The sequence below is a fragment of the Chinchilla lanigera genome, unplaced genomic scaffold (genome assembly GCF_000276665.1).
Source record: "Chinchilla lanigera isolate Chin_1 unplaced genomic scaffold, ChiLan1.0 scaffold00004, whole genome shotgun sequence".
Classification (NCBI taxonomy): domain Eukaryota; kingdom Metazoa; phylum Chordata; class Mammalia; order Rodentia; family Chinchillidae; genus Chinchilla; species Chinchilla lanigera.
In genome coordinates this window covers 18,003,660-18,019,176 of record NW_004955405.1, presented here as the reverse complement: position 1 = coordinate 18,019,176, position 15,517 = coordinate 18,003,660, and the positions used below count along the sequence as shown (strand labels likewise).

General features: G+C 33.5%; 1 protein-coding gene across 2 annotated transcripts in view; it reads right to left on the bottom strand.

Annotated features, from left to right (window-relative positions):
- The window catches only part of Syt1 (synaptotagmin I), a 532,145-nt gene that overhangs the window by 352,980 nt on the left and 163,648 nt on the right, over positions 1-15,517 (bottom strand). For both annotated transcript variants that reach the window (XM_005374359.2, XM_005374356.2), the window contains exon 2: positions 2,617-2,678. The gene's annotated coding sequence lies outside the window, so the exon portion shown is untranslated. The remainder of the gene's footprint in view (positions 1-2,616; positions 2,679-15,517) is intronic.

Below are 15,517 nucleotides of genomic sequence, written 5' to 3'. Positions count from 1 at the left end.
AGTAATATTTTAATCAATTACCAGTTTTAAATTATTCTCTTTAAGGCCAAAATGATAGGTTGCTATGGCTTTCTTATGCTAAAAGCTGTTCATTTATAAAATTTTATTCCAAATACTAATTGTAAGAATTCATTCACTGTTCATGGTCTAAGAACACAGGGTCACATTCAATTTATAATGACAAGAAGTCACTTTATCATCCCTTTATCCAGTACATTCATCTTACATCATGTTTCATTCCAAACACTGATCACTCCAAATTCATCAGTCCTCTGGGGATGAAGACATATGTGAAGATGTTTGTCTTCCAACAACTTCATTTTAATTCAAAGTGTTTCTTTTCATATTTTTTTTTAAAATTTAAGGGAATAAACCATATTTATATTATATCATTTCAGAGTGCCTTTTGCTTTGTATATTATGGCTATTTATTAGTGAAGTAACATACAGTTATTAAATAACAATTAATTAAACCTGAGAAGAAAAACTGCCCCAAATCATACATAATGCACCAATAACAGGTACACTTTTCTCCTTGGGAACATGTGCTTTATTTTCTCTAAGATTATTCCCAATGGTCAGATCTCATTATTTGACTGTGATTCCCCCAAAGTATGTCACAATAAATTCTACTTAAATAAAATTATGAAAAATTAAAGAATTTACATCAGGCTACCTAAATGACAGTTGAAGTAACTTATATAGAAATAAGAAGTTGTTGTTATTTTGTATTTTTTCCTCTTTAAAATAAAAAATTAAAAAGGAAATAAAATTATAAAAATGATCATTTATGGTTTTATACTAAAATACTAAAAGGACTAAGAAATTATAATGAGAGAAGTTGTTATCTGGTTCTTATATAAATAGCTTAAAACAAGTACCTTTGGTTCAGCCCTTTAAAAACTCAACCTCTTTCTAATGAGTACTGCACCGCATTGAAATTATTTTTAAAAACTGAAATTATATACCTAAGAACAAAACCTTAAGACAGCCTAGTCTATCAAGTGTAGAAAAATGTTTATGCTTTGGTTCAATGACTTAGTTGAACTTCTCTGATTATAAGATGGTGGGGGAAATAATGGTCAAAAATTATTCTCTCACTCATTGGATGTCTTTCGACACCTTCAAGTTAGCAGAGTTTAAAACACTGTATGTGATATGACATCTGATTCTTAATTTATCCTTGCACCTACATATATGCAAATATATTTGTAACCTGCACTGAAAACCCAGCAGCTTTTCTCATTTCTGGAGTTTATTTTTGTAAGTCAAGCAATAATTTTTCCAAAAGTAAACAATTTGAACTCTGTCTTGTGTAAAATCCAACATAAAATAAGAAATGTGTGGTCTTTCATAACTAGAAGAAATACTAAGAGATTGGGTGAGATCTGAAAAGAGCTGCTTGTGGGGAATCTTCAGACAGGTAACGAAGCATCCTGCTGTCCCTGCTCATCTCACACTTCATAAATTAACGAAATAGATTTCAGATAAATTTCATTTGTATAAACATTACCATGGCTATGTTTAATGAATCAAAACTAAGTCTGATGTTCACATTAGTCTTTTGGGTTAGAAAATTTTATTATGTAAGTAACATTTGTATATATCTTAGGAACTTATTTATAATTTTATATCAAAATGACATCTTCTCCATTGAACTTGATTCTACTTTAATATACACCAAGATACAGGTTTTTCATTTTGTTAAAGTGCTACCCTTTAATATTTTTTGTTGCAATTTTAAACAACTGCATTTTCAAGTTCATCTCGAAACAGTCATGGTAATAAAAGTGGTACCATGTGAAGTCATCAAGATGGATTTTGGTTTTCAACTTTATTTTTCTATTTTTGATATTTACACTTTCCAAATTTATAGTTTTGGGCATTTATGAAATTTTATAATGTCACAGATTTTCCTACAAAGATGACATCACAATACATTTAATTTTGCCAACTAAAAGAGTATTTAGGAAAACTATTATAAAATAATACCTAAGGAAGTATATTTCATAAACTATTAGGAAAACTATTATAAAAACTATTATTCATAAACTATAGGAAAACTATTATAAAATAATACTTCAGGAAGTATATTTCATATTTAAAGCATAAGATTAAGACAAAAGTGCTACGCAATTAAGGTGTACCCTGAGAGTGGTTGCTATTTCTAAAAATTCTAATTTAATAACTATAAACAAATCAAACATATTAATATGTTTTAAAGCTTTCTTCAGAATGAATAAATTTTGTATCAAATACAGAGAAGGTGAGGTACTTTGTTTAAATTTTGCTTATTATATTTTTCCTTCCTTAGAATTTAAAATATTGTGTTAGTAAAAAAAAAAAATACCATAATGGACTCTAAACATTTTCAGCACTAGAGAGAGATATATCGTAAAGATTACCTTTCCCTGTTATCTACGAGGATTATAGGATAAATGATTTTCAATCTACTCAAGTGAACTGAAGTTGAGTGGAGCCTTTAGAAGGCTTCACTTGCTTACTACACTATTTTCTTACCTTAGAAAATACAAAGATGAATATATCTATAAAAAACAGTTCTCATATCTAATTTCATAGACGATCCATTATAATCATTGCTATTAAAATACTTACTGTTCTGATAGGAATTCTGGAGTGTTTTGTTCTTTGTTTTCTCTCGGAATTCTTTTTTATATCTAAAAGGAAAACAATACACACCATGATTAGTTTGTATAGATAGTTTTGAGTCATTTCATATTGCCATGAATTTAACTTAATTTTTATGATTTCTGGGTACAACTTCCCCCAGATGAATATGATCATTATATATATATCCAAAAATGTACCAATAAATGTAATTAAAAGAAAGATTTCTATCAGGCTGGACATGGTGGTGCACACCTGTAATCACAGTACTCAGGAGGCTGAGGCAGGAGCATTGCTGTGAGTTTGAGGCCACCTTGGGCTACAAACTGAATTCAAGGCCAGCCAGAACTGCATAGTGAAACACTGTCTCAAAAAGACAAAAAAAGAGATTTCTACCTAAAATTCTTGCAATAATACCTCTAAATACAAAATAATATTGTATTTGTATATATTTAGAATTTATACCATTGTAGACAGAATTTTAAAGTTGGTTTGCTGAGCCAGAGGTTAAAATTCTGTACATATTTCTTGTACTAATTTTGTAGGAAGTAAACTATAAAATTATACCTCCTACAGTAGAGTATTTTGAAAATTAGAATGGGTAGCTATTATTAGAGAATATCATATTATTATATCCATTAAAAAAGGAATCACAAAAATCTATGTCAGTTAAATGCCTCATGCTGTATCAATCATTACTATATTTTTTATCAATCTACCTAATTTATTTAAAGGTTAGTTTTAAATTTTATGTATTTCACTGGGGTTAGGTGAACTTCAGTATTTATGCATACTTACCTATTTACAAGCCTAATTAATGTCTAAATATAAACTAAAATTATTCTAGTTCAGATTGAAAAATCTGTATATACACATGTACAGTTATTTAAACCTAGCATGGGTTATGAGAATAACTACATATCATGGCATAAAAATACAACTTTCAATTTAGAAAGTAAGAAAACTAAATCCTTCACAGAGTCAATAGTAGGAATTATTTTAATATAATAAAGATATAAAATTTTTTGATATGTTAGCAGCTCATAAATGAAAAATTTAAGAGTGCTAAAGACAAGTGCTTTTTAATGTAAGTTCTCATCAATTTTTGTCCTCAAAAAACTAGGTAGAGTACAAGTCATGAAAGAATGAACGATTTTAAGGTAGGTTTATAACAGGCGGGCTACTCTGTTTTCGAGAGTTCTCATAAACTCTATTGTCAAAGGAACTGCAAAATTATTTCAATGCTGGCAGCTCTAGCTCCTGGCTCACAGAGGTACTCAGTGGAAAAGATCTGAAGTGACAGCTATATTTCCAAAGCTGCACTTACTGCATCTGTTCAATGGTTAAGTCTCTAAGGTCTGCTCTCATTTTATTCCTGCTTGAAACTCAACTGTTTTCTAGTAAAACCCATTAGGAAGAGCAACGTTAAAACGTACCTAGATTTGCCTGACTGCCTGTTCACATACAATTTTGAGACACAATCAATTTTAGATAATATTTCTATAGATAGTTTTAGTTTTTCTTTAGATAGTTTTTATTTTATTTTATTTCTTTAGATAGTTTTAGCATACTGACATTTTTAAAAAAATAATTAAAACCGAAAATACAAGGTTCTCTGGGCACAAACATAAAATAGAGTGACATCCAACAGTAACATACATAGAAATAAAAATCTGTTAGAAAAAGCAAAGTATCTTTTTAAAAAATAAGAGCATATTGACATTCTATGTATTATACATTCTATGTATTATACATTACCAGCGGGCAGGCTTCCTTCAGGAATGCTGTGAAAGGATTAGTTTTTGTGACTTATACTGTCTTCAGGGCTTTAATTCATTTTGGTTTTGTATGGATATTTGTCACAAGGATAAATGGGCAAGCCTGCTCTACGGTAGGGGACAAAACAAGTATTTTATTCTTGATCTAGGTCCTGAATATGCATATGTATAGTATTTTTCTGGTATCTCATTTCTGTCTCCTTCATGCATAAACAAATTTGTATTTTAGAGGGTAAAAGTAAAAATAGCACTAGATTATTTTGTACCTTGTATCATCTGTATGACTTTTTCATAATGTAATTGATAACAGTAGGTCTGATGCAGGCAGTTTCCTAGTATTGAAACTTGGTAATTGTATGATTTTGTATAATACATTTAAAAGTGAATTTGATTAGATAAATTTATATATTATTTGCAAAATATTAGGTATGTTCACAGTCCATAAAGCAGGTTAAGTTTTAGTGTTATATTTAATATTTCCAATATTAGAAGAGCAAAGTAAAAGACAGGTAATAGGGAACAGAGACATAGATCTCTTGCAAATGGAAAGGAACCAAGAGATGAAGTGAAGAAGAAGAAAATGGAAAAAAATTAAAGTGTGTTCTTCCATGCACTAACGCCACTTTATGAATATAATCATTATGTACTGCAAACATGTACTAATCCAGAAAGAAAATGTTGATTTTATTTGAGCCTTCGCTGACACAGTACTGAGCTACATATTTATTTAGAGTTGGTTTTAAGCACAGTGAATCAATGTGACATGTTTGCCGCTAAATACCATCTTCTTAGTTCTAAGTAGACAAACAATTCCATTTACAAAGTTTTAAATCTCAAAACTTTGAAATACTCAGTTTCCTCGATTGGACCTCCTCCTAGGGAAAAGTCAAAACTTGTGGTTAGAACACTGTTACAAGACTGACTTCTAGTATTCTCAGCAGAGATATCACTTATCCTAAGGGGTTTTGCTATCTTTCGGCTTAAATTCTTATTCTTGGAACAATAGTCAGCAAACAGAGATTACTTTTAAAAGGAACATTACCCAGGTTATCACTAGTTGAGTGTTATCTTTTAAACACAAAAATAAAGATTGCACAGTAACTAAGTACATTACATGACTGGATTAGAAGCTGTATCAAAGGGGGGGAAATAATTAGTTATCAAGGACATCACTGGGTCAGTGCAGGAAATTTGAATACACAGTATGTTACACAATGGTATTATATCAGGGTTAAATTGCCTTTGTTTTTGATAATTATTTTGTGCAATGTAAGAAATGTCCTGATTTAGGAAATACATTTAACTGTTCACTAAATTATGCAGAAGAGAGAATATCATGTCTCTGACTTATTTGCAAATGGTTCAGAAAGATATATCAAGTATATATAAATATATATATACAGTATGTATATGTATATCAATCATATGTATAACATAGCACTCCACAAAAGACAAAAAAGTGTTTGTACTATTTATAATATTTAAAATATATTTTGTCAAACTCTGTAAATAGAATTAGATTAGTTTTACAAGTTATGAACAATTTCTAGCCACTAATAAAGCAATAGATTGCATATATTTGTATATATATATGGAGAAAGAGATAGAAAAGAAAATGAGAATTATATGAAAGAAATATGTAAATGATTTGTGAATGTATGTGAAGGGCATACGGGAACTTGTATGTTCCTTGCAACTTTTCATTAGTTCAAAAGTATAGAAAAAAAATTCTCCCCAAACAGACTCTATTACAAAAAAATCTCTAATTTAAAAAAATGTCGTTTTTATTTTCTCTGTACTATATAACACTGATTTATGGCTATTTTTATTTAGCTCCTTAAGCAAAATATTGTTTTATTCTGTCTATAATTATAAAAGATAATGATATTTATCTGGAAACTATTGAAATATATTAAGCAATGGAAGGACAATTATCTTCCAAGTAATAGAGTAAATAATTGTGTCAACTTGAAAAGTTTAGAAGTTTAACTAAGCAACTCATCAGGGGAGCAGGGTCCTCACTTTGTAAACATCCTCATCCTGTACAAGAGGAGGGCACAGAGATGGTGTGAGTGTTACACCCGCCCTGGAGGTATAGCCTGCTTACTATACAAGGGAAGAAAAGAGGCTTGCCCACCCTTTTGCTCTTGCTGCTTTTGCTGTCTTCTGCTGCCTTGAACTGTTGCCCCTGTGTTATGCTACCCTGCCTTGGAGCCAGTTGATTATGCACTGAAACCTGGACAAATGGTGAGCTAATTTGTTCCTTAATTTTGGGCATTGAGTATTTTGTCTCAGCAATTAGAGAAAAGTAACCAAGACAATAATGAGATGTTCTAAGACATGTAATCCTTCTCCTTATCTATGGTGTTGCTGGTATGTGTACGTAGAAGGCAGTGGTACACAATACATTCTTGAAATAAAGCTAAAGGGTAAGGAGTAAAGGGATTTTTGTAGTGTGTGTGTGTGTGTGTGTGTGTGTATGTGTGTGTGTATTTTGTGTCTAACCATGGAGAGACATTTAGAAGGCTTAGGCTTAGAAGCCTGTGCTGATTATGACAAAAGCAAATGTTTACCAACAGGGATTTCAGAGAGAAAGAAGGATACGGATGAAGCAGCTCCTGATTTTCCTGTTGTGACACTATGTTACACAAATCCACGAACATTACAACATTTGTTGGCAGTTGGAGTTGCAATAATCGCATACCGCGTTCAACCGTGTTTAATATTTTCATTAAATTTAAAATATTTCTTTTAGAATTGGGGGGAGGGTGATAATGAGGCAGGATGGCATGAAGTCAGGAGGGCCAGGATGCACCTTGCAAAAGAACGTGGGAAATAATTAAATGAGATGCTTGTGGAAGTTCACTGGGACCACGTAAAGATAAGGGCGTGGACACAGAAAGAAATGAAACTATTTTTAAAAAGATGCAGCATTCACAGTGTACACACATAACGAGCAGAACTCTGCTAACGTGTGAGTGGCAGGGCCAGAATTAGGCCTTGAGGGGGTCTCTATTGCACCCCCTGCCCCTAGAATGGTGCCTATCGTGTAAGTAAATATTTGTTGGGTGAGTAATATTGTATACTGACAAAAGCAAAAGTCAGTATCATGTATTGCGGTTCTGATTCTGCCTCTCCAGCTTTGACCTCAGGCAAATCACTTCATCCATCCTGACCTCAATTTTATCTGCTGTGAAATGAGAGTGGAGAGAGGTGATTCTCCAAAGTGCCTTCCGGCTCTGAATACCTTTGTATATGGTTCTGTTTATTAAAATGGGCAGAAGTGAACATTTTTGCAGAAGGGAATATCCTGATATGAGTTAGTTCTCCATGACAAGAAATGGGGAAAATAGATAAGATGAATAAAAGAGCAATGCGCTGACTTGGGTAGTGGAGAATAAGTCTTATTGAAGGGGATCTTACTAGCAAAGGGAGAATGACTTACGGATTTTGTTTGCATGAAGTGACATTTATACACAGGGTAGATGCAGACTTACAGACAAGTTATTTTTATTATAGTCAGAGTGACAGTACACATTCCCTGCTTCACACTGAGAGTCCGCAAATGAACACAAATCTAGGGTTCAAAAGAAGCCCTAAAATGATAGGAGTTTACATAATTGCTTGTACCATGGCATAAAGTTAGGAATGTCTGTCTTCAAAGAAAAGGGCTTCAGAAGGTCAGGATCCATATTTAATCCCATGAAGAGCCCTCAGGCTCAAAACCCATCGGCACAACTGCTGCCGCCTCCCTGAAGCTTCTGCGTCACGACAGGCTTCATCCTGCATCCTTGCAACTTGTCAGGAATTTTCACTCTGACACACCATTCAGCAGCTAATTCCACGTGACCCTTAGGTTTTCAGTGCAAAAAGTCGACCTGGCATTAAACACTTCAGAAGTGATGGCTTGGAATCTGCTTGCCACTCGGATCCACTGCAGATGTGTACAGGGGCCGTTTTCTCAGCTTTTTCAAAACATAGAGCATCGCTTAGGATTCTACATTCAAAGCCAGGCCTAGCAATACTCCTGTAAGGAGGCTCCTGAGGCACTGAAGGCAAGACTGATGCTTCTGTGGCCAGGCAGTAGTGGGTTAAGGGAGGGGTTACAAAAAAGGAAAGGTACAGTAAAGCAAAAAGTCACGAGAACTGGTTCATTTCAGACCTTCCTCATTTCTATTGGACTCTGGTACTCCAAAAATTAGTTCATAGAGAATATTTCGATGGAACAGATATAATCTCTCTGGCTAAATAAAAAGGAGAAACCAACCAGATATCTTTACAGAGCCTTCTCGAATTACCACGTAAACTATGCGTATTTTCTCACAGGACAGCAGATGGTTAAGTAAAAAGAAATGAAAATAAGTTGACTCAGCTTTTCCATGTTTTGGGGAGGGTAAACGGGGATAGCTCTTCTTTATGCACACTTTGGCTCATGATGAGACGGTGATTATGGGAAACCTGTTTGCTGCAGATTCAAACTCAGCAACGTGTCAGGGAACGTATAAATGGAGGGACGTGTCATGAGATCTTTATAGTTCGGTGTTGCTGGGCTCATCTTTCATGCTGTAGGGCATCCTGAATGTAGTCTAGCACTATCCCCTGTGAAGGCAGCCATAGGAAGGTGTCCAACTGGAAGTGCAAGGCTAGCAGCATCAATCCGTATCCTAGAAGAAGTGGTCTGTGCTCTCCTCTGTTGTATGCCCTTCATGGAATAATTACAGAAATAAAATATAGAATAAGCAATATCATGTTAAATGTGTCCTTAAGACATTACCTTCTTTATTTCTTTCTTGGAATCACTGACATATAGGTAAAATGAAAAGGTGCATGACTATAAACAACATTACAACCTGGCTCCATATGACCTGGGACTTTATATTCTAACAAAATCTGCTCTTGTCAAAGATTCATTGCTTAAGGTTGTATTTCTATTTTTGGAGAAGCAGCACAGTTAAAAAAATTGTGACTGTTACTTAAGCCACGTTCAGTGAATACGCTTATCACATTCATCCTCACACAAAAATGGTGATATAGGTGCTAAATATTTCTATTTACATAAGAACAAATGCTTCACAACTTCCTTGGGGTTAGTAAGTGGTGGAGCAAGAGTTTAAATTTAGTTCTGCCTGTATCTGAATTCTCTTCTCGCCCTACATCATAGTCTTTATCAGAGTCAAATAGATATTGAGAAGGAAGAGAACTTATTTTCTGGATTTCCCTCTACTACTTATTAGATGTATTACACTGAAGCAGTTCATAGAACATTTTTTCATTGTAATTGCTTCTTCTGTAAGATGGGAATAAAAAATGCTTACCTAAAGGAAAGACAACAAATTGGTTTATTGAAGCATTTGATTTCTAAAACTAGTTGAACATATGCAGGCAACATGTAAACTTCTTTAAATGGATCAGTCCTTCTGGAGCTTTTGCCTTAATAACAGGAAGAAATATTAAAGCAAAATAACAGTGTTTATATGGTAAGCAATAATTCTAAAATCAATAAAGCTATTTTCTCTATATGTGATTTGATACTATAGGATTGTCCTCATATTTATATATTTACTATAAGATATAAAATATTTGTTCTACAACTTTTAGTTCTATGACATCTGTTTCTACATAGGTCATGTGGTACTATATTAAGGAGGAAATTATACTATATAGTCATAGAAACTTAAAATATTTTCCCTCTTCACTGGATTCTGTAAAATGTGAGTGAAAGTTTAAGTTAGCTGCCAATACTAGACAAAGATGTTATGTGTTAATTTGAAAACACAGAAGCCCGTGTTATCTCAAGAGCCATATTCTTAATTCCTTAAATTGTTGAAAATAAGAAAACCACATGTAGAAGTGAAGGCCTCAGAAGAGACAGTGTTCTCTGATGTCATATACTGCTATTTTTCATTCTTTACTTTTACCAAGTTAAGCCATAGAAACCAGAATTCCTTCTTTTCCAAGGTCATAGTAGTGTAAGGAGCTCACCTTTCCCTTAAAGTCATCCATAAAAATAAATAAATAAATTTATTTATTCATTTATTTGTTTGTTTATTTATTGTCTTTTTGAGATGGGGTCTTGTTATGCAGCTCAGGCTGGTCTTGACCTCACTTTGTAGCCCAGACTGGTCTCGAACTCGCAATGATCCTCCTGCCTCAGCCTCCCAAGTGCTGGGATTACAGGCATGTGCCACCATGCCCAGCAGTCCATAAAAATTTAAAGCTCTCACTTTCCTCTGCTTTCTGTGTAAAGTTTGTCCATAAAGATATTCACTGACCTAACTCTTTGAATGCAGGTTATAAGACCCCCATTTTGGACAGGACCCTTTCTCGCTCTTGAGGGAAAAGCAGTCTCCACAGAGAGAGCAAGAAGATTAGATCTGATGGGCATCCTGGGTTTTCTCCTCTCAGTCATGACTATTAGATCACACCCTTTTTGTTCAAGCATATTTCTACACAGCAGTGCATATTTCACAAAATCTAAGGACAAAACCAGATCGAAGGACAAAAATCAGACTTCGGGTTTTCTGTCTGAAGTGTCACATAGACTTATGATCAAATAAAATTTTATGGGCTTTCTCCTGTTAATTGGTCTTGTAGCCAGTTTATTTCAGCAGATTCAAATATTGAATCTTTGGAGGGAATGTTTGAAGTTTACTATAAAATGGACAGCATTTCTTTAATTCTCAGAGCCCTAGAAGAAAATTTTATAATTTTCTTTGGATCAAACACATTTTAAAAGTTAGTCCTTAGATTTAGATGTGACATTAGAAGTGGTAAGAATGTCAAAGCACAGAATGGAATTTCCATTCTGAAAGCGCATATATCAAGTCACAGGTTTAGAACACTGGATTCTGGGTTATCCATTAATGGATGAAAACAGATTTATAAATAGAAAAAATGTGGTGTTTACACACAATGGAGTACTACTCTGCCATAAAAACTGATAAACTTGAGTTATTTGTAGGAAAAAGGATAGACCTTGAGACCATAATGTTAAATGAAATTAATCAGACACACAAGCTTAACTATTGTATGGTTTCTCTTATATGGAAAGAGCAAACTAAAAGACAGATAGTAGCAAGTAGGGAGATAGATCTTTTGCACATGGGAATGGGACTAAGATATGGGGAGGAAGACAATAAATGGAGATGTCCTACGTGCATGTGCTGGCTCCATGTGAGGAATACGATCATTATTACTGTAAACAAGTCCTGATAAAAAATAAAAATAAAAACAGACAAACAGAAGAGAAGACCAAATGTAGGAGGGGTTACTAAGAAGAACATTTGTCATAAGGATGACTGGGTAGTCATCAAGCTCTGATAAAAATGTTTCTTTTTCTTAAAGTTAGCATAAATGCATACATATGAAACTCTAAATCAATGTTTTAGTCATCGAAGAACTCAAAGATACTTTAAAAAAAATCTAAATATGTTTGAGAGAAATGAACAACATCTATCAAATCACACAAGGAAAGTATAGTTAAGTCATGCTAAATTTTTCAGTAGCAAAAGCAGTTGGGTGCTCTACCACTCAGGGTATGTGGAAGAGGTCAATATAATTTCACTTTAAAATGGACACTATTTTACTTAGTTCAAAAGAGATTCTCAGGGGCTGGAGATACGGCTCAGAGGCATCAGTGCCTGTCTGGCAAGCACAAGGTCCTGAGTTTGATTTCATGCACTCCTTGAAAAAATAGAGCAAAAAAAATAAAGATCCACAAAATCCCAAGTGTTTAAAATAAAAGAGATTCTCACTTCATCCATGAAATGATATAACGAATAGAAACACAGCACACCAAGTTAGGTAATAACATGGATGAGCTCAGCTTCCACTCTTGATCATTTAGTTGTCTAATATGAATAACAACTAATTTTCAATGACAAAATAATGTGTTCAAGGGAAATATTAGACTAATTCCTCAGGGCTGAAAAATTTTCTCAAAGATAGGACCATAGGAAGGGATTATAAAGGTATGACCTTTTGGTCCCATGATATAAAGTTCAATGGGAAACCAACTTTGAATTTGAATTAAAATTGTTTTGGCATTAAATATTTTATAACAAGGATTTTTTTGCTTTATTTTTCAGTGTGGTATTTGCCATAGAATCCCGTAGCATTGTAATTTCTTCTTTATAGTTTTAGGTTGTATCATTTCTGAAAAGAAACTTAGCACATTATAATCACTTCCATATTCTTGAAATAGGAGATAATCAGAAAATAATCATGTAATAATTCACTTTAACAGACTTTAATGAAGCCTATGCAACACCATCTACCACATGTGGCTTTTAATTTTATACACAATTGTAACATAAACTGAAATACCACCATAATGAAATCGTTTGAATACTGAGTATATTAAGAATAGTAAATTTGGTTGGCAGAGGCTGGTGAGAAGCTCAAACCTTCTAGCTGAATATGAATTATAGTCCTGATAACATACTGGAGGTTGCCTCAATTGAAGCCAGATTTCCATCTCTCTGAAAAGGCAAGTCTCAACAAATTCTCTAAATTACTATTCTAGGAGTTGTGTGGGTTTAAAAGAAGTTGCAGTCCTGGTCCATTAAATTCAAATCTCTATCGCATATCACTTGGTTTGCTGTACTAATATCCATTTCTGTTTATTTTGCTTAATCCCATCACTGTGGCAACTTCCTAAGAGAACCCATGAGATTAGTTTTCAGTTCATAGTACCCAGTGCATCGCCTGGTATATAAGAAGTTCTATGGGTTGAATTAAACCTCCTGTAGGACCTGATCAGCTCAATTTATCTACACAGCATCCACTTGTTAAAAACTTCTTTTCCACTTTTTTTTTCATATGTGAGCATATACTTAATATTTCCTAGGAGTAGGAAATACAGGTGAGTCATGTGGTTACAATTACATTGAGACTTACTGCTTAAAAAAAAAGAGACAATGCTAGTCATGTTCCCAATTTTTTGGTATATATAATATTGATAGGAGTTCTATAGGATATTCAGTTATCATGTATGACAAAAACATAACATTAATTTCTTTAATATCATTAATATATTTCCATTTATAATTTCTATATTTTCACAAAAGCTTACTTAAAGCTTGTGTAATTAAATACAATTTGTGAGCATTAATAGAAAGCAGAATGGATATGGGAGCTATTTTTTCATATGTGAGCATATACTTAATATTTCCTAGGAGCAGGAATGCCAAAAGCAGGATATCACATTTTATTCTATACTATTTCATTTTTTTTCTCTCCTCCAATACCCGCTGTACTCCAAGCATTAGTTTCCTATATTCATTTATTTTCTTTTAAATTCCATGAGAAAGAGCCAGGAATAATTTGGTGATATGTTTAATATGAATTACACAGTAGGATCCTAACAAGGAAAATCACCTTAACAAAGAATCATAGCAGAAGCTCTGGTGATTTAGGGATACAAGCCACAAATACAAATTCTCCTCCATTTTCTGGCAAGATATCACACATTACTCCTAGAGGCTGTTTCCGTGTTACAGGATCCAGACTCCTTTATTGAAACGAAGCAGATGCCAAGAAAATAAATTAACATAGACGACCTCATCAACACATTAGGCACAATCCACTACAACCTCAAATTTTACATTATTTAAAACTAAAACTCAAAAATATTGCAGGCGATATAAAATAAAATTTATATGCTACTCTACTAAATCAGGAACATGCTCTTATCTTCACTTTTCAAATAGAATTTTTTTTTTTTTTTTTTTTTTTTTTTTTGGTTTTTCTCCGGTACCGGGAATCGAACTCACAAGCTTGCACTTGCCAGGCAGGCGCTTTTGCCGCTGAGCTAAATCCCCAGCCCTCAAATAGAATTTAAAACAGGTAGAATCAATAATTGTGGTATCATTAATGTAAATATAACCAATACTAGCTTGATGATTGCTTTAATTAATCCAGATTTTATTGAGGAAGCTAATTTTAATAGATTTTATTTATGTAGATCAGTCCTTCAAATTCAGAAGAGTGCTTAAAATTTAACTCTATACTTAATCATACAAGCTGTATTATTTTGAAAATATATATTCATGAGCAATAGCTCCAAAGTCTAGACGGAAGTTGTGAGAAGTAAGCGTGCTTTGGAGATAAGAATTGAAGCATAGTATAACTGTACGGGTTACATAAAAATGACAGGGGAAAACGTCAGTATACCTGCAAGATAAAATGTCAGTATACCTGCAAGATAAAATAAAATTCACAATATTACTGTACCCTCCACTTCATCACAAAGCTGTTTAAAATACTACCCTTGATTTTTTAAATTCTGTGATAACTTATTGAAGTTATTGATTCAGTTCATTCATTAATATATATTTACTCAAAATATTCCTTTGATGGAAGACTTTAGGCAAGGTATTTTTCTGGGCACAGTTCAAAATATACAATGAAAAATGTCACAGAATTTCTGTTCTGAAAGAAATTTTAACTTAGAAGGTAAAGCGTAGGAGGGGGCATTAAGCCTGCTAGTAACTCTGCTCCAGGCAGATTATGATGAGTTCTGTATGCACACAAACTAAAACTCAATGGAAAACTAAAGATCCTACTAGCACATAGTTCCTGCTAGATAATCATTCTTAGGAAGAAAAGTACTAGGCATGTTTAGATCCTAGGCAGCTGGTTGGTGAGGCAGAAGAACAAAGTGAGTATGAGAAGGAAGAGGCATAAGACTGGAAAAATAGGCTTATCCGTATGGTACACAACCTTAGAGTGTCACAGATATCAATGAGGGGCAAGCACAGCTTTCTCAAGAAAAGAGTGGTACACTCAGAAGAGTGGGAACAAAGAAGAGGAAGATAGCCAAAGAATCTGGTACAATTTCTGTGAGTTAGGTAATATTTTCTAAATTTGTGGCACAACACAACTTGAGTAAAAGAAAATATAAGACAAAATCTAAATGATGACTTGTATACCCCATTTTTCTTTTGTAGAAGTATACTTCACATTGAAACTCATGATCCACTGAAGAGGGATACATGGTCTGGTTTAAATTAACCAATCATTGTAAGGCTGATTCTATATGATATCAACAATATACATCCAAGGGTAAAAAGAAAAATAAGTGTAGACAGTGAAGAAAACTTGACATAGCA